The sequence below is a fragment of the Camellia sinensis genome, chromosome 3 (assembly GCF_055761805.1).
Source record: "Camellia sinensis isolate YWXY chromosome 3, ASM5576180v1, whole genome shotgun sequence".
In the NCBI taxonomy this organism is placed as follows: domain Eukaryota; kingdom Viridiplantae; phylum Streptophyta; class Magnoliopsida; order Ericales; family Theaceae; genus Camellia; species Camellia sinensis.
This window is the reverse complement of record NC_138963.1, coordinates 128,087,599-128,109,014: the sequence shown is the minus strand read 5'-3', so window position 1 is coordinate 128,109,014 and position 21,416 is coordinate 128,087,599.

Genomic DNA, 21,416 nt, shown 5'->3' with positions numbered 1-21,416 from the left:
TTGTGTCCTGGACTTCAGTGGGACGTGGGAGAGGCACTTGCCATTGGTAGAGTTTGCCTACAACAATAGTTTTCAGTCTAGCATCGGTATGGCACCGTTTGAGGCCTTGTATGGCCGACCGTGTAGGTCTCCAGTGTGTTGGGCCGAGGTGGGTGATGCACCTTTGTTGGGTCCGAAGTTGGTTAGGGAGACGACGGAGAAAGTTGAACTTATCCGTAGGAGGCTTGTTACAGCCCAGAGTCGACAAAAGAGTTATGCCGACCGTAGGAGGAGGCCTTTGGCGTTTGAGGTAGGTGATCATGTCTTCCTGAAGATATCACCTAGGCGAGGTCTGATGAGGTTTGGGAAGAGTGGGAAGTTATCCCCTCGGTTTATTGGTCCTTTTGAGATCCTTGAGAGGATAGGTGAGGTTGCTTATCGGTTAGCCTTACCGCCGCAGTTGTCCGGAGTGCATGACGTGTTTCATGTGAGTATGCTTCGGAAGTATGAGCCAGATCCATCACATGTGCTGGATTGGAGCGATTTAGAGGTAGATGAGGATGCCTCGTATGAGGAGAGACCGGTTCGGGTCTTGGATAGGCGGGATCAGGTCCTGCGTGGTAAGACCATTCCTTTGGTGAAAGTCTTGTGGAAACATCACGGAGTGGAGGAAGCCACTTGGGAACGTGGGTTGGAAGTCCGTGAGAAATATCCGGACTTGTTTGTTGATGTGTGATCTTGTATTTAAATTTTACATTATGTTGAACTTAAGAGCTTTTATATATGTCTTAAGTTGTAAAACATTGAAAATGTTTTGGTTATTGGAAGTATGTTTTGGAACTTGCCTCATATGGAAGTTGAAAATGACATTATATGTGTTAAATATATTGTTGAAATTGGAAGGATAGTGCATAATGTTGATGCATGTTGAAAATACATATGTTGTTTACATATTGTGATATGTCTCTTGTTAAAGGGATGGGATGACTGGTAATGGGTCGAATTGTTGAATGTTAAAATGTAACATTGTTTAAAATGGAGGAAAACTTGTTTTTGAAAACTTGTGTTTAATTTCGGGGACGAAATTCTTTAAGGGGGGGAGGTTATAGCAATCCCGGGTTTACCCTTGTTGTATAGTGATCCGGACATGTGTCCGTGGATGTTGGTAGTTGTTTATTATCTTGTTTGCATCCTTTCTTACTTTGTATTTGAGTTATAGGATATGTTGAGCGGGTTTGTTACAGGTTGGTTGAGTTTAGAAACCAAAACTAGTTGCCCAGATTTTTGGCCTGTACGCTCGAGCGGAGGTGTTGGCGCTCGAGCGTAGATTACACCCATTCAGTATTTTCCTGTGCAGCGTTGTACGCTCGAGCGTGGTATTGGCCGCTCGAGCGGGGTTGTCTGAGTGCCGCTCGAGCGTAGGGTTGGGAGCTCGAGCGGAGGCCTGGTTCTGCAAAAGTGCTGGGCGAGTGCATTCTGTGCTCGAGCGGGAGGTTGGCCGCTCGAGCGGAAGTCTGTGAGTGGCCGCTCGAGCGGGGTGTTTTACGCTCGAGCGGAGACCTGGGTTAAAGTCCCGAATTTGTGACTCTTTAAATCACTTTTTCACTTTCTCTTCTCTCTCTTACTTTTCCAAAATCACCATTGTTGAGCCTCTCACTCTAGACTCTACCTTCTCTCTAGGTTTTGATCTAGTAGGAGTGATTTACTCACCTTTGGCCTTTACAAAAAAGTTGTTGATCGTCGAGGGCTTCATTTTAATCTGAAAATCACGGGTTTTGGAGCACGTTGGGTTTTGTCGTCTTCTCCTTTGGAACTCCAAATTTGAGGTAGGGATAACCTACTCCTCTCTATGGGTTTTGTCTTTAAATTTTGGTATTTTGAGATGTTGGGCTTGGTTTGGTAATTTTGTGAAAGTTTGGAGCTTTTGTGTAATTTTACAAAAGTTGGGGTTTTATTCATAATAAACCTAGATGCATGTTTGGCATAGAAAAATGGAATGATTGTTGAATCATTGATGAAAATGGGACCTAAGGGTTGAAATGGTAATTATGGAAAATGGCCTAATTACATTGTTTAATTAATTGGGATAATTAACTGGTGAGAAATGAGGAAATGAAATGTTGATTGAATATCCATTTGTGCATTTATTTTCTGTTTTAGAAATAACTGCTTTGGGCTATCGGTGGAGGATAGTCGAGATTGTTGTAGACAATGCATGATGATTAGGTAAACGAAAACTAATCAATGGAATGTGTCATGGAACTTGACGGTTGATAGAATACATTAATTGTGTGTATTGTGTGATTGTATATAGAACCAATGTGTTTATATACGTTATGTGTAGAGGAGGAGATAGGGGATGTACTCCGCGGTTTAGGGGAAGATAGGGGATGTACCTCTAAACCGGATAGGTATTGGGAGGAGATAGGGGATGAACTCCGTAGACAGAGCTCATATGCTTGTCTAGAGAAGTGAAGATAGAGCTCATATGCTTATCTTTGTGAAGTGTGGATACAGCTTGTATGCTTATCTGTGGATATTGTTGATATACATATCTGTTGTAGAATGTGGATACAGCTTGTATGCTTATCTGTGGATATTGTTGATATACATATCTGTTGAGAATGTGGATATAGCTTTTATGCTTATCTGAATGTGAGATATAGTTTTTATACATATCTGTGGAAATGATGATAGAGCTAGCATGCTTATCTGTTGAAAAAGGGAAAATGAAAAGTAATTGGGACTTGTAAGTCGTTGACATAAATATGTAATTTATGTGATTGTACCAGTGTTGATCAACTATCAATTGCTAATGTTTTAGTCATTGTCCATGGTTGGTTTAGTGTATTTCTACTGGGCTGTGGCTCACCCTATATGGGAATATCATTTTCAGGTACAGGAAGCATGCCACCTCCAAGGACATAGCTTGGGAGGCTAGAGGCGGACATAGCGTAGTTGTTTTACTGTTGATGTATTACATGTAACTTCAAGCCAAGGGCTTAATGTGTAAACGAGTTAGTACTCTTTTGTTGTAACCAAGTGTTAACTTGGAAAGCTGTAAGCCCGTAGGGCATTTTGTGTTAATGTTAACATGTAATACTTATGTAATGAAACTCAATGAAATAAAGGAATGTGGTTAGTTTATATGTAAATGCTTGTCTTATCTGATGGGTTTAATGTTATTATTTTGAGGGCGTTGCAAACTGATTGTTTGATGAAAATTTACATAAGTCGGACAACCTCTTGGTCAACCAGTTGTTTGATAAAAATTAAAAAATTAGCATTGGAACACATAGTATCATATGAAACTTTTCATTAATTTTTTATTCAAATTTAATATTAAATTTTTTTTTGAGTAAGCGTCAGAGATACTCTAATAGCTATCTAATTGTCTAGCACATGATTTGGGTGCCCATTATGAAAATTATTCAAATTATTAGGATAATTATTCAAATTATGGAAATTATTCGAATTATTCATATTGTAAATAATTCAAATTATTCAAATTATGGAAATTAGGATACACTCTGCGAATCACTCCTCCCTCCATACTGTAAATAATTCAAATTATGAAAAATATTCAAATTATTGGGATAATTATTCAAATTATGGAAATTGTTCAAATTATTCAAATTATTCATATTGTAAATTATTCAAATTATTGAAATATTATTCAAATTATTCATATTGTAAATAATTCAAATTATGGAAATTATGGAAATAAGCATATAAGGATATATTGCCTTTTGGAAATTAGGAAGGAAGGAAGGAATGAAACTTCCATAGAAGAGAGGGAAAGCGTGTTCGAAGAAAATAAGGAATGTAAGAAACATACTATTTACTACTGATGAGAGAGAGGGAGAGAGTATATTGATGTTCAAATGTGTCTCTCGCACTCAGCCATCACTGTTTGAAAAAAAAATCTCCCTTACCTTCATTGATCCCTTGTCCCCTTTGTCTATCCATATATATTAATCACCTTTAGTTCAGCCATTCCACATAGTCTCTCTCTCTCTCTCTCTCTCTCTCTCTCTCACGACAGTTTTTGCAGCCATTCACACAGTCTCTCTATCTCTCTCTCTCACGACAGTTTTCGTAGCCATTCACTCTCTCTCTCTCTCTCTCTCTCTCTCTCTGTGTGTGTCTCAAAATGACAGAGTCACAAAATAAGGTTTTTTCCGCCTTTTGGTACTCCAACATCCTCCGCCGCCTCTTCTGTACCGGCAGTAGAAAGGAATATCAGAAAGAAAAAAGCTATAGTTATGATTTTTGATCTTCATCATTTTGATCTGCACAGTTTGAGTCCTCATCAACCAGTGTCTGCGTCTTTGGCGTTCACAACTGAAGCCATGAAGTTGCTGGAGGAAGAGCAGTTACTTCAGTTGAATAAGTAAATTCAGTAATTTTCTCTATATTTCTCTCTCCCCCTTATTCTTCTTCTCTCTCTAATCTTTGTCTCATTGAATTTCTGCAGGAAAGAAAAGGACCCGTTGCAACCGAAGCAACCCATGGCGGCGTTTTTCATGTTCAGAAATGAGCGAAGAGTAGAGAGCAAGAGTGGCTGGGAGGTAATTGAAAAATGGAATAACATGACAAAGAAACAAAAGAAGCCTTATGAAAAGGTTCAATTGACTATGTCTTTCTTTATCAATCTCTCTCTCTCTCTTGTTGTCTCTGCAACATCAATTTCATATTTTGGGAACTTCCAGATTGCAAAACAAAACATGGAAAAGTATTTGGATGAAATGGAATTACCATATAAAATTGTCTATATTTTTTTTTATCGTCATATGACATTGTCTATATGATAATTGATCTCGACAAATAAGAAAAATCACAACACACAGTCATCATTTGTCTTTTAATAATCTAATAATGGTATAAATCTCCACATTTCAGTCATACAATATTTTACTACATGATTAATTTAGAATATCACATAAATAATATTAAATAATGTTTTGAAATTACAAAATAATTACCCTATGATCAGGGTTTTTCTACCAAACTAGATGTTATGATTGAAATTTCAACACTTCTTTTAAAAAAAAAAAGAAAAAAAGTAGGATTATATAAATGAATGTAAATCATCATAATAGTTTACACAAATCTACATTACTTGTTACCTCTTTTCTCTTCTCTATCCTATTTTATCTTATTTGATTCTTATGATGATTTTTGTGACATGAATAATTTTATAAATTAACAAAATTTAAAGATACAAAAAAGAAACATGTGATATTTGTTTCGCTTACCCATCAAGTGAGATGAAATTAAGCTTAAGAGGTTGTTTGGGAGACTGATGAAATAAAATATAATCAAAAATCAAAAAATCATTAAAAAAGTTTTAAAAAGTCATATAAAAAACTTAAAGATTCATTTCTTTCTTTTTGTACTTCTTTTTTTAAAAATTCAAAAAATTATTCTTAAACACTTTATTTTTTTCACCTCATAATTTAACAAAATTACTAAAAATTCATTTCCTTAACAAGCCCTAAGTGTAAATGCATATATTTATTTTTTTCTACTCCGATAAGAGCGTCTCAAACTTTTACTTAGATTTTCCATAAAATTTAAATTTGTTAAAATACGCACACTTTTGTTGCTCCAACCATGACATCATACCCATATCAAATGAAAGGAAAATAAAAAATTTCATCACATTGAGGGAGGCTTCATCGTTTATCACATTTTTACAGATAGCCGTTACTTTTGTAGAGACTTCACCATACACCGGATGACCGATTGATTGTCCTCCTGATCAACTGATTGTTTGATGAAAATTTACATAAGTCGGATGACCTCTTGGTTAACCAGTTGTTTGATAAAAATAAAAAAATTAGCAATGGACCACATAGTATCATATGAAACTTTTCATTAATTTTTTATTCAAATTTAAAATTAAATTTTTTTTTGAGTAAGCGTTGGAGATACTCTAATAGCTGTCTAATTGTCTAGCACATGATCTGGGTGCCCATTATGAAAATTATTCAAATTATTAGGATAATTATTCAAATTATGGAAATTATTCAAATTATTCAAATTGTAAATAATTCAAATTATTCAAATTATGGAAATTAGGATAGACTCTGCGAATCACTCCTCCCTCCATAATGTAAATAATTCAAATTATGAAAAATATTCAAATTATTAGGATAATTATTCAAATTATTCAAATTATGGAAATTATTCAAATTATTCATATTGTAAATTATTCAAATTATTCATATTGTAAATTATTCAAATATTATTCAAATTATTCATATTGTAAATAATTCAAATTATTCATATTGTAAATTATTCAAATATTATTCAAATTATTCATATTGTAAATAATTCAAATTATGGAAATTATGGAAATAAGCATATAAGGATATATTGCCTTTTGGAAATTAGGAAGGAAGGAAGGAATGAAACTTCCATAGAAGAGAGGGAAAGCGTGTTCGAAGAAAATAAGGAATGTAAGAAACATACTATTTACTACTGATGAGGGGAGAGGGAGAGATTATACTGATTTTCAAATGTGTCTCTCGCACTCTGCCATCACTGTTTGAAAAAAAAATCTCCCTTACGTTCGTTGATCCCTTGTCCCCTCGGTCTATCCATATATATTAATCACTTTTAGTTCAGCCATTGCACATAGTCTCTCTCTCTCTCTCTCTCTCTCTCACGACAGTTTTTGCAGCCATTCACACAGTCTCTCTATCTCTCTCTCTCTCACGATAGTTTTCGCAGCCATTCACACAGTCTCTCTATCTCTCTGTCTCTCACGACAGTTTTCGCAGCCATTCACACAGTCTCTCTCAGTCTCTCTCTCTCTCTCTCTCTCTCTCTCTCTCTCTCTGTGCCTCATAATGACAGAGTCACAAAATAAGGTTTTTTCCGCGTTTTGTTACTCCGACATCCTCCGCCGCCTCTTCTGCACCGACAGTAGAAAGGAAGATCAGAAGGGAAAAAGTTACAGTTATGATTTTTGATCTTCATCGTTTTGATCTTCACAGTTTGAGTCCTCATCAACCAATGTCTGCGTCTTTGGCGTTCACAATTGAAGCCATGAAGTTGTTGGAGGAAAAGCAGTTTCTTCAGTTGAATAAGTAAATTCAGTAATTTTCTCTATATTTCTCTCTCCCCTCTTCTTCTTCTTCTCTCTCTAATCTTTGTCTCATTGAATTTCTGTAGGAAAGAAAAGGACCCGTCGAAACCGAAGCAACCCATGTCTGCGTTTTTCATGTTCAGAAATGAGCGAAGAGTAGAGAGCAAGAGTGGCTGGGAGGTAGTTGAAAAATGGAATAACATGACAGAGAAACAAAAGAAGCCTTATGAAAAGGTTCAATTAACTATGTCTTTCTCTATCAATCTCTCTCTCTCTCTTGTTGTCTCTGCAACATCAATTTCATATTTTGGGAACTTGCAGATTCCAAAACAAAACATGGAAAAGTATTTGGAAGAAATGGAATTACCATATAAAATTGTCTATATTTTTTTTTATCGTCATATGACATTGTCTATATGATAATTGATCTCGACAAATAAGAAAAATCACAACACACAGTCATCATTTGTCTTTTAATTATCTAATAATGGTATAAATCTCCACATTTCAGTCATACAATATTTTACTACATGATTAATTTAGAATATCACATAAATAATATTAAATAATGTTTTGAAATTACTAAATAATTACCCTATGATCAGGGTTTTTCTACCAAACTAGATGTTAGGATTGAAATTTCAACACTTCTTTAAAAAAAAGAAGAAGAAGTAGGATTATATAAATGAATGTAAATCATCATGATAGTTTACACGAATCTACATTACTTGTTACCTCTTTTCTCTTCTCTATCCTATTGGATCTTATGTGATTCTTATGATGATTTTTGTGACATGAATAATTTTATAAATTAACAAAATTTAAAGAGACAAAAAAGAAACATGTGATATTTGTTTCATTTACCCATCAAGTGATATAAAATTAAGCTTAAGAGGTTGTTTGGGAGATTGATAAAATAAAATAAAATCAAAAATCAAAAAATCATTAAAAAAGTTTTAAAAGTCATATAAAAAAGTTAAAGATTCATTTCTTTCTTTTTGTACTTCTTTTTTTAAAAATTCAAAAAATTATTCTTAAACACTTTATTTTTTTCACCTCATAATTTAACAAAATTACTAAAAAACCATTTCCTTAACAAGCCCTAAGTATAAATGCATATATTTATTTTTTTCTACTCCGATAAGAGCGTCTCAAACTTTTACTTAGATTTTCCATAAAATTTAAATTTGTTAAAATACGCACACTTTTGTTGCTGTAACCATGGCATCAAACCCATATCAAATGAAAGGAAAATAAAAAATTTCATTAAATTGAGGGAGGCTTCATCGTTTATCAAATTTTTACAGATAGCCGTTACTTTTGTACAGACTTCACCATACACCGGATGACCGATTGATTGTCCTCCCGATCAACTGATTGTTTGACGAAAATTTACATAAGTCGGACGACCTCTTGCTCAACCAGTTGTTTGATAAAAATTAAAAAATTAGCATTGGAACACATAGTGTCATATGAAACTTTTCATTAATTTTTTATTCAAATTTAATATTAATGTTTTTTTATTTTGAGTAAGCGTTAGAGATACTCTAATAGCTGTCTAATTGTCTAGTACATGATCTGGGTGCCCATTATGAAAATTATTCAAATTATTAGGATAATTATTCAAATTATGGAAATTATTCAAATTATTCATATTGTAAATAATTCAAATTATGAAAAATATTCAATTTATTAGGATAATTATTCAAATTATTCAAATTACAGAAATTATTCAAATTATTCATATTGTAAATTATTCATCTTGTAAATTATTCGAATTATTCAAATATTATTCAAATTATTCATATTGTAAATAAGTCAAATTATGGAAATTATGGAAATAAGCATATAAGGATACATTGCCTTTTGGAAATTAGGAAGGCAGGACGGAAGGAATGAAACTTCCATAGAAGAGAGGGAGAGTATGTTCGAAGAAAATAATGAATGTAAGAAACATACTATTTACTATTGGTGAGAGACAGGGAGAGAGTATACTAATGTTCAAATGTGTCTCTCGTACTCAGCCATCACTGTTTGAAAAAACAATCTACCTTGCCTTCATTGATCCCTTGTCCTCTATGTCTGTCCATATATATTAATCACTTTTAGTTCAGCCATTCCACACAGTCTCTGTCTCACGACAGTTTTTCCAGCCATTCACACAGTCTCTCTATCTCTCTCTCTCTCACGACAGTTTTCGCAGCCATTCACACAGTCTCCCTGTGTGTGTGTGTGTGTGTGTGTGTGTGTGTGTGTGTGTGTGTGTGTCTCAAAATGACAGAGTCACAGAATAAGGTTTTTTCCGCCTTTTGGTACTCCGACATCCTTCGCTACCTCTTCTGCACTGACAGCAGAAAGGAAGATCAAAAGGAAAAAAGTTAGAGTTATGATTTTTGATCTTCATCATTTTGATCTCCACAGTTGGAGTCCTCATCAACCAATGTCAGTGTCTTTGGCGTTCACAATTGAAGCCATGAAGTTGTTGGAGGAAGAGCAGTTTCTTCAGTTGAATAAGTAAATTCAATAATTTTCTTTATATTTCACTCCCCCCCCCTTCTTCTTTTTCTCTCTTTAATTTATGTCTCATTGAATTTCTAAAGGAAAGAAAAGGACCCGTTGAAACCGAAGCAACCCATGTATGTGTTTTACATGTTCAGAAATGAGCAAAGAGCAAAGAGCAAGAGTGGCTGGGAGGTAATTGAAAAATGGAATAACATGACAGAGAAACAGAAGAAGCCATATGAAAAGGTTCAATTAACTCTGTCTTTCTCTATCAATCTCTCTCTCTCTCTCTCCCTCTCTCTTATTGTCTCTGTAACATCAATTTCATATTTTGGAAACTTGCAGATTGCAAAACAAAACGTGGAAAAGTATTTGGAAGAAATGGAATTACCATATAAAATTGTCTATATTTTTTTTTATCGTCATATGACATTGTCTATATGATAATTGATCTCGACAAATAAGAAAAATCACAACACACAGTCATCATTTGTCTTTTAATTATCTAATAATTGTATAAATCTCCAAATTTCAGTCATACAATATTTTACTACATGATTAATTTAGAATATCACATAAATAATATTACATAATGTTTTGAAATTACTAAATAATTATCCTATGATCAGGGTTATTCTAGCAAACTAGATGTTTGGATTGAAATTTCAACACTTCTTTAAAAAAAAAAAAAGTAGGATTATATAAATGAATGTAAATCATCATGATAGTTTACACGAATCTACATTACTTGTTACCTCTTTTCTCTTCTCCATCCGATTGGATCTTATGCGATTCTTATGATGATTTTTGTGACATGAATAATTTTATAAATTAACAAAATTTAAAGAGACAAAAAAGAAACATGTGATATTTGTTTCGTTTACCCATCAAGTGATATGAAATTAAGCTTAAGAGGTTCTTTGGGAGGCTGATAAAATAAAATAAAATCAAAAATCAAAAAATCATTAAAAAAGTTTTAAAAAATCATATACAAAAGTTAAAGATTCATTTCTTTCTTTTTGTACTTCTTTTTTTAAAAATTCAAAAAATTATTCTTAAACACTTTTTTTTTTCACCTCATAATTTAACAAAATTACTAAAAAACCATTTCCTTAACAAGCCCTAAGCATAAATGCATATATTTATTTTTTTCTACTCCGATAAGAGCGTCTCAACTTTTACTTACATTTTCCATCAAATTTTAATTTGTTAAAATACGCACACTTTTGTTGCTCTAACCATGGCATCAAACCCATATCAAATGAAAGGAAAATAAAAAATTTCATCAAATTGAGGGAGGCTTCATCGTTTATCAAATTTTTACAGATAGCCGTTACTTTTGCAGAGACTTCACCATACATCGGATGACTGATTGATTGTCCTCCCGATCAACTAATTGTTTGATGAAAATTTACATAAGTCGGACGACCTCTTGGTCAACCAGTTGTTTGATAAAAATTAAAAAATTAGCATTGGAACACATAGTGTCATATGAAACTTTTCATTAATTTTTTATTCAAATTTAATATTAAATTTTTTTTTGAGCAAGCGTTAGAGATACTTTAATAGCTGTCCAATTGTCTAGCACATGCTCTGGGTGCCCATTATGAAAATTATTCAAATTATTAGGATAATTATTCAAATTATGGAAATTAGGATAGACTCAGCGAATCATTCCTCTCTCCATATTGTAAATAATTCAAATTATGAAAAATATTAAAATTATTTGGATAATTATTCAAATTATGGAAATTATTCAAATTATTCATATTGTAAATAATTCAAATTATTCATATTGTAAATTATTCAAATTATTCAAATATTATTCAAATTATTCATATTTTAAATAATTCAAATTATGGAAATTATGGAAATAAGCATATAAGGATATATTGCCTTTTGGAAATTAGGAAGGAAGGAAGGAATGAAACTTCCATAGAAGAGAGGGAAAGCGTGTTCGAAGAAAATAAGGAATGTAAGAAACATACTATTTACTGCTAACGAGAGAGAGGGAGAGAGTATATTCATGTTCAAATGTGTCTCTCGCACCCAGCCATCACTGTTTGAAAATAAAATCTCCCTTGCCTTCATTGATCCCTTGTCCCCTCTGTCTATCCATATATATTAATCACTTTTAGTTCAGCCGTTCCACACAGTCTCTCTCTCTCTCTCTCTCTCTCTCTCACGACATTTTTTGCAGCCATTCACACAGTCTATCTATCTATCTCTCTCTCACGACAGTTTTCGCAACCATTCACACAGTCTCTGTGTGTGTGTGTGTGTGTGTGTGTGTGTGTGTGTCTCAAAATGACATAGTCACAGAATAAGGTTTTTTCCACCTTTTGGTACTCCAACATCCTCCACCGCCTCTTCTGTACCGACAGCAAAAAGGAAGATCAGAAGGAAAAAAGTTAGAGTTATGATTTTTTAGCTTCATCATTTTGATCTTCACAGTTTGAGTCCTCATCAACCAATGTCTGCGTCTTTGGCGTTCACAACTGAAGCCATGAAATTGTTAGAGGAAGACCAGTTTCTTCAGTTGAATAAGTAAATTCAGTAATTTTCTCTATATTTATCTCTCCCCCCCTTATTCTTCTTCTCTCTCTAATCTTTGTCTCATTGAATTTCTACAGGAAAGAAAAGGACCCGTTGAAACCGAAGCAACCCATGTCTGCGTTTTTCATGTTCAGAAATGAGCAAAGAGGAGAGAGCAAGAGTGGCTGGGAGGTTTTTTTAAAAAATGGAATAACATGACAGAGAAATAGAAGAAGCCTTATGAAAAGGTACAATTAACTCTGTCTTTCTCTATCAATCTCTCTCTCTCTCTCTTATTGTCTCTGCAACATCAATTTCACATTTTGGGAACTTGCATATTGCAAAACAAAACATGGAAAATGATTTGGAAGAAATGGAGGCTTACAAGCAGAAGAAGGAGGAAGAGTCTGCCAATCCCGAAACAGAAGAGGATGAGATGATGAAAATTCACAAACTAGACATGAAGAAAGAGAAAACCGATAACATAATCAAGGTTTGGCCTTATAACAATGAATTGTCGATACCTTCTTGTGAAGCTTGGCTTTTGTGACCGCTAAATTATGTATGCTCTTGTTACAAAAAACGAAAGAGAATCACCAAAAGAAGAAGAAGATTGTTGATCCCAACAAACCGAAGAAGCCCACATCTTCGTTCCTTCTATTCAGGTCAGTCATTTTAAAATATGTTACAAGCACCTATATATATACCTAAAAAGATTAAAAGTAATACCTAAAATTTTGGTCATTTTATTTTTATTCATTATGATGCTGGAATTGCTAGCAGTCACAGATTAGCCATATGGAGGTGAATCAAAGAATCAGCAGACATTAACAGTACAACAAAATGTAATGAAATTTGCTTTATGTTTTCTTATACTATGTTATTTTTGTTGATAATACAGCAAAGAGGCAAGGAAGAACTTGTTGGAAGAGAGGCTGGGAATTAATGACTCTACCCTTAATACCCTCATTTTAGTGAAATGGAAGGTGTGAAATTTAACTATCTGTTTGGGTAATTCTTTTTTTGAAAATGTAAAAAGAAGTACTGATGAAAATTTTGGTTTTGTACTTGTAGGAATTGATTGAAGAAGATAAGCAAACCTGGAATGAAAAAGCTGCAATAGCCAAGGAGTCAAGATGGAATTGGAATAGTATAACAAATCTACAGCAATGGAGGAGGAAAACAACAACAACCCACAACAATAAAAAGCAAGCTTGAATATTGTTATGAACTAACAATATGAACTAAAACAAAAAATCTATACTTTGTTATCAACTAACAATATGCCCTCATTTCATTTTTTTTTCTTGTAATTTATACTTTGTTTTGAACTAAAATAGAAAATCCTACGAGAATTTCTGTATTTACTAGTGTTTGGGGCTTATTGTCTGTTATGCATTAATTGGTATAGGAACATTATTTGCTTCATTCACATTTCTTTTGAGAAGTTTTTTCATCATGTTTAAATTCTACACAATCTTATATCAAACATTTTGGATTGCAATTTTCTACTTAAGTACATTGTGATTGTAGTTTCAACTCCTAGTTGTATATATATTTTTATTTCTTGACTATAAGGAATTACATATTGATAAAAAAAGATATATGGAAACCCTAAATCTATGAATATTTTACGAAATATGATAGCAGGGAAGAATTTGCCGAAATTAATAAAAGTAATATGATGAATGGATAATGTTGGTACATAGATATGTTGAAGTTAGGAATATGTTGATGGCTATATCACAAAAATTGCATAATTTTGACAGCTGTTTGAACTTTTAGAGCAATTGTATAGTTAGTGTTAAATCTCCTAATCATCACTCATTTTCACTTGGATTTTGAATAAAAACTTCATTTGATATGAACTCCAATGGAAAAAACCAATTTTCTTTTTAAAAATTCTCATCTTATCACAAGAATGGTAGTTCGCTAAATGATAAACTTCAAATGAAGCAAATATAGCCTTTGAATTGAACATTTGAGTCAAGATTTAAGTCTCCCTTCATTTGGATATTTAGAGTCAAAAACCCCATAAACTAAGTCAAAAAAGGGCGTTGGGGGGCAAAAACGTAAAATAGCCCCCAAACCACTCTAAGGATGTCACAGACAGGTTCCTCATAACAAATAGGACTTGTGGGGTCAGATGACATGTAATTAGCACACGGAGGTTGGGAGATAGAGTGAAAAACACCTAAAACTCAATCGAAAAGAGCTCCGAGGGGGGGCAAAAATGCAAAACAACCCTTGAACCACTCTATGGATGTCACACGCAGCTTTCTCGTGACATATAGGACCTGAGAGGACAAACAAGATGTAATTAGCACATTTAGGTTGGGAGTTAGAGTGAAAAACGCATAAAGCTTAGTCGAAAAAGAGCGTTCAGAGGGCGAAAATGCAAAAAAACCCCCGAACCACTCTATGGACATCACAAGCAGCTTCCTTGTGACAAATAGGACCTATGGGGCTAGACGCCATGTAATTAGCACACATAGGTTGGGAGTTAGAGTCGAAAATGCCTTAAACTTAGTCGAAAAAGGGTGTTCGGGGGGCGAAAATACAAAACAGTCGCAAACCACTCTATGGATGTAACGGGCAGCTTCCTTGTGACAAATAGGACCTGTGGGGATAGACGACATGTAATTAGTACACATAGGTTGGGAGTTAGAGTCGAAAAAGAGTGTTCAAGGGGCGAAAATACAAAACAACTCCGACCCAGTCTATGGATGTCACATGAATTTGCAAATTAAACAAACAACTACTAGTAATGCAACACATAAAATAGGTAATGAAGAAATGCAAGTCTAATTTTTCAATTGTAAAAAGCCAACATGACCGAGCGTGTGGAAATTCCTTTTCAAAAGCCAACAAAGATGTTGTCTGAATCTAATAATAGTGAATCGTGACTAAACTAAGCTAAGGCTTGATTAGTTAGAAAGAAATAAATAATTAGCTCTCTGGATCAACTTTACATGCATAGAGAATAGTAGAAGCACCACAAATGACTATCAACCAAATAAATGAGGATAAAATACACTTGCACCTAATTATGTAATGCTCAAACCTGTGAAGAAGATGAATAGTTTAATTCATTCACCATAGCCTTTAATGTTTTTGCCTCAAACTATCAAGTTCTGTATGCATTTATGGTACTAATGGGTGCAATTTTTTTTTGTAGATGGCTTTTGCGTGGACTTGTGGATATTCCATTTTTGTGCACGGAGGACAATTTACACTTTTTTATAATCCCGCTATTTTGTCGTCCTTTACTTTTGTGTGGATTAGTATTAATCATACATATAACTTTTGGCATGGTACATATTACTTTTGACATCGAATGGATAATTATTGGCATAGTATATAGATTACCTTTTGTCATGTAATTTGTATCACACCAAATTGTCATTTGGCATGGTAGTGAATATATTGTGTACGGAGGACATGGTTTTCGTATGATTTTATGTTTTATATGGAATTATTATTTTAGGTTGGAATATACATAGTTTATAGCGATCCCGGTTTTCCCTTTCGTGCTTAACTGTAATCCGGATTCGGTTTCGTAAGGGTGCTGTTGTCTTATCCTCTTTCTATCCCTTTCTCTTTGTGTTCGAGCTTTGGGTTGTGTTGGGCAAGTTGGGAATAAGTTGGTTGTGTTTGAAAACGTAAAATCTTTGCCCAGTTTTTGGTCTCTCCCCTCGAACGGCGCTTTTGACGCTCGAGCGGGACTCTGTTGTTGCTTGTCCGCTCGAGCGGGGATGTTGGCGCTCGAGCGTGGAAATCACCCATCCAGTGTTTCGTCTGCAGTGGTAGACGCTCGAGCGGGGGATTGGCCGCTCGAGCGGGAGTTTGTGTTTGACGCTCGAGCGGGGAGTTTGACGCTCGAGCGGGAACCATGCCTGTAAAAGTTCTGGGAGCGTGCATCTGCCGCTCGAGCGGGGGATTGGAGGCTCAAGCAGGGATCTATGAGTGATGCTCGAGCGGGGCGACTTTTATATAAAGCCGAGATCCGACCTTTTTGTTCACTTTTCAACATCCTTTCTCTTTCTTACTTTTCCAAAAAGCTATTTTGAGAGTTCCTCTCACTAAAACCCTAACTTCTCTCTTAGGATTGATCTAGTAGGAGTTGTTTTCTCACCTTGGGCCTTTACAAAGGTTGTGTTGATCGTCGAGGGCTATCTTTTAATTTGAAAATTTCAGGATTTGGAGCATTTCCGTTTCTTCATCTCCTTCGTTGAGTCCCATCATTTGAGGTAGGGATAACCTACTCCATCTTATGAGCTTTGTCTTTGAATTTTAGCATTTTGATATGTTGGGGGTTGTTGGGTAATTTCGAGAAAGTTTGGGCCTTTGTGTAATTTTACAAAAGTTGGGGTTTTAAATATATAAACCTATATGCATGTTAGGCATAGAGAAATGTGATTAATGTTGGGACATTGATGGAAATGGAACCTTAGGGTTGTTTTGTGAATTATGGTAATTTGCCCTAATTGGTTTAATTAATTAATGCATATATTTAATTGAAGAAAATGAGGAATTGAATTGAGAATGTTGAAATTGGGAATGTATGGCACTAAAGAGTGTAGTCGAATGTTTTATTGCTCATCTAGTTGAAATGTTAATATATTATCCACTTGTGAATTTATTTCCTTCTTGGAAATAATTGCTTGGGGCTACCGGTGGAGGGTAGTGTTGATTGTTGTAAACAATGTATGATGATTAGGCAAACTAAAACTAATCAATTGGATGTGTCATAGAGTATGACGGTTGATAGAATGCATTAACTTTTTGTGTTGGCTGATTGTGCATATGGCCAATGTGTTTATATGCATTATGTGTAGACAGTTGATAGAATACATTAACTTTATGTATTGATTGATTACGTATGTGATTCTGTGTTTATATGCATTACTTGTGTATGGGAGGAGATGAGGGATGTACTCCACGGTTTAGGGGAAGATGGGGGATGTACCGCTAAACCAGTTAATGGTTAAGGGAAAATGGGGGATGGACCCAGGGATGCAGCTCATATGCTCTCCCGTTGAAGTGTTGATACAACTCATATGCTTATCTGTTGAAGTGTTGATACAGTTCATATGCTTATCTATTCGAATGTTGATACAGCTCATATGCTTATCTGTTGTAGTATTGATATAGCTCATATGCTTATCTGTTGAAGTATTGATATAGCTCATATGCTTATCTGTTGTATTAGTGATATAGCTCATATGCTTATCTACTGAAAAGTTTGTTTGATTTGATATAGCACTAAAATGTACATCATCATCATTTGCGAAGTATGGAAGTAGTTTATGTGTTATTGATACAACACCAAAATGTGTATCCACTTGAATGTCGAAAGTGTTCTAGTGATGAACTATAATCTCATCAAATGTTTTGGCCAGAGTACTGAACCTTGTTTTCAAACTCAAAGTTGAATAAGAAATGGAAAGTGAATTGTAACATAGACTTAGCTGTCATGGAATTGTAATAAGATGTAATTGGAAGTGTAAGTATTGACCATCTATCAGTTGCTAATTTTTTTTTAGCATTGTTCATAGTCGGTTTAGTATATTTCTACTGGGCTGTCGCTCACCCTATATGGGAACATCATTTTCAGGTACAGGTAGCATGCCACATCTGAGGACATAGCTTGGGAGGCTAGAGGCAGACATACTTTTGTTGCCTTATTTTTTTTTGATTGTATTACATATAGATTCAAGCCAAGGACTTATTGAGTAATTAAGTTAGCACCCTCTTTTGTAACCAAGTGTTAACTTGGAAAGCTGTAAGCCCATAGGGCATTTGCTTTTGTTGTAAACATGTAATACTTTTGTAATGAAATACTCTGATGGATAGATGAATGTGGATCTTTGTGTATCAATGCATCTCTCTATATGGATGGGTTTAATGTTATTATTTTTAGGGCGTTACATAGTTTTTATGGAATTTGACATTAAAAGTTTTTCTTTTTTGGATGGTTGGAAATGAAAATGGATGCAGATTGTGGAATGGTTGATAATATATGTATTGTATTGTTTTGTTTATATACATGATATAGGTTGCATGGAATACATATAGGTTGTGAACAAATTAATTTTAAAAAAAAATACAAAATGATGTTTTTGGCGACTAAACAATTGGTAGCTAAAAAGGAAGAAAATAATTTTAGCGACTAAAATTTTAGTAGCTAAAAAAAATAAAATAAAATAAAAACTTTTTGGTGACTAAATATTTAGTAGCCAAAAGAAATCAGACTTTATGCGACTAAGACATTAGTAGCTAAAAATAAAAATAAAACCAAAAAAAAAGTTGGAGACTAAATATTTAGTAGCCAAAAGAAATCAAATTTTATGCGACTAAAACATTAGTAGTTAAAAATAAAAAATAAAACAAAAACGATTTTTGGCGACTAAATATTTAGTAGCCAAAAAAAAAAAGTTTTAGGCGACTAAAATATTTAGTAGCTAAAAAAATTAAGATGAACAAAAAAAAAAATTTGATGACTAAATATTTAGTCGCCCTAAATAATATAAGTTTTTGGCGACAAAAAGCTTTAGTCGCTGAAAATGAGCTATTAATTTTGTTTAAAAGCTTTTGGCGACTAAAATATTAGTCGCCAATTGTAGACTTTTGGCGACTAAATATTTTTTGTTCGCCAATTACCTTTCCCAACAATCATTCAACGACCAATTTGGCAACTACAAATTTTAGTCAATAAAAATTTTTGGTCACTAAAAAAAGGACTTTTGGCGACTAAAAATTTAGTCGCCAAAAGTGCCATTTGTTGTAGTATCTCATTGGAGCTTTATAAAATTCTATTAAGTATGTTCTCCTTCGAACTAGAAGCATTACATAACTTGGTACACATTTCTAGAAATTGCAAACCTTAGACCGTGGTTCCCAAATTTCAAAACCAAGAGTTTGACTTGTACAACCCATTTAAATTGAACTAAAACATATATGCAAACAATACAACATTACCTTATATAGATTGCAAAGGAAACCATACATGCTACCACTCATGTATAGAAAAAATTTAAATTATGCATATATCCCTTATCGATAAGACATTATAAAACATTGAGTAAACTCGCAAGCACTACCCTAACCATAACATAAATATATTACTTATATACATATATATATATATATATAAAGGCTAACGTAAATATAAAATAGGGCTATAGAAAATACAACACTTGGTCCTTGATAAGCCGAACACTCTTGATAAGCTTGTTTTATTTGGTACTAGGAACTCTGCTACTTGCTGTCTGTGTGGTACTTGGACTGAGGATCATAACCATTTGTTTTTTAATTGTTCATTCTCCTACAAAGTTTAGAAATTTATGCAAGCTATGTGCAATCTGAATGTGCCTCAATTAAATTGGACAAGTTTAGTAGATTGGTTAACCAGTAATATCAAAGGCAGTTCTTTGGCTGCCACCATCTCTAAACTTGTGTTTACCTGTTCTGTTTACTATAGATAGATTGAGAGGAATTGCAGGATTTTCAAAGACTCAAAGTCAACTGAATTGGTTGTTCAATCTAAGATTAGACTTGTGAGAAACAGGATAATGTCCATCGCTTCAAAGAGGATGTGACAAATGCCTGGTTCTTGTTGAAGTGGTCACTCCCAAACTCTGTCATGAAATCAGGTCAAGGTTAGCTGGTGGTGGTTTGGTATATTTGTGTGGTTACTGATTTGGTGTTAATATGCAGGTTACTCTAATTGGTGAGTTGGCCCAGTCTGAAGACAACGTGTTTGACAAAAGTCCCAAGTGAGGTGAACTTCCTCTTGCTTTGATTCTCTTTTCTGACTAACCAAACAGAGTATTTTTCTCATTTGATTACTCTGGTTGATTGTATGTTACAATTTTTAGCCTAATTTGTACTGTCTTTTTTATCTGTTAAAAAATTATTATTGTACTGTGGAATATCCTCATAAACTGTTCTTCTTCTTCTTCTTCTTCTTCTTCTTCTTCTTCTTCTTCTTCTTCTGCTTCTTCTTCTTCTTTGTGAAATTGCTAATTTGGGAAGGTTGTTCTAATTGTCATAATTCTTTTAAGCTCAATTCAATGAGCTAGTGAGTGTTTATTCAAAATTCAAATACACATATCCTCAGAATAAGTTCTTATTAAATCGAGTCCCTAAAAAAATTATCTTTATAATTTAGTTTTATGTTATTAAGCTCAAGCATATTATAGTCTAATATTGTAAGACACTTTTTAGGTATGTTCTATAATATAACCAACTTAGTCTCGTCTGATATAGTTGGCAAGTTATCAGCCCTGTTGAAGCTATTGGGTATGTTGTTGTTGTGGATAAGTTGCTTACTATTCAGAATAACTCGTATGGACAGCCAACAATTTTGGTGGCAAAATCTGTGAAAGGAGAGGAAGATATTCCCGATGGTGCAGTTGTTGTGCTGATACCTGACATGCTAGATGTCCTATCTCATGTTTCTGTGCGAGCAAGAAATAACAAGGTAAAATTCACTATCATTCTGTAATTTTTTTTCTTGTTTTCTCAATGGGCGACTGTTGAAATGAGTGACACTGATGTGTGACAGATGTGATGATATTTTGATCTTTGGCAAGTGTGCTTTGCTACATGTTTTGATCCCAATATTTTGGCTGATCTCCAAGCAAATGAAGGGAAGTTGTTGCAAATAAAAACTACATCTGCAGATATAGTTTATAGGTAATCGCATCCATTTAAATATCACCAGAAATTTACTACTTATAATGTGCATGATGAAATTGTAGTCCATTTTTTCATTTACTTTTCTTTAGGTATGAATACATTTTCATATAATCTACAAATCAAAATATTCATTGCTCCACTAAAAATCCAAAATACACAAGAAGCCAATATTAATTCTCTTTCTTTCTTGTGCTTAACCCCAGCAAGGTGGAGGGTGGCTTAACAAGTGCAAGTTCAGCAAACTTCAATGAATAAGGCCCTTTGCCCTCTATAAAATTGGTCAGAAAGCAGTTTGGTGGCAGATATGCCATATCATCTGAGGAGTTCACTAGTGAAGTGGTTAGCATTATATTGTCAAATTTCATTTATATATGAGGAGTTTTCTCTTTTTTCTAAACAGTTTGTGTAAGTTACAAAATGTTGATTTTCACAGGTTGGAGCTAAATCATGTAATATTGGATATCTAAAAGGAAAAGTGCTTTCTTGGGTTGGGATTCCTACCTCGGTTGTCCTGCCATTTGGAGTTTTCGAGAAAGTTTTTCCAGACGGTTTAAATTAGGTTTTCCTCATCTCAAAATCTTTCACATATCTCTATTGTAAT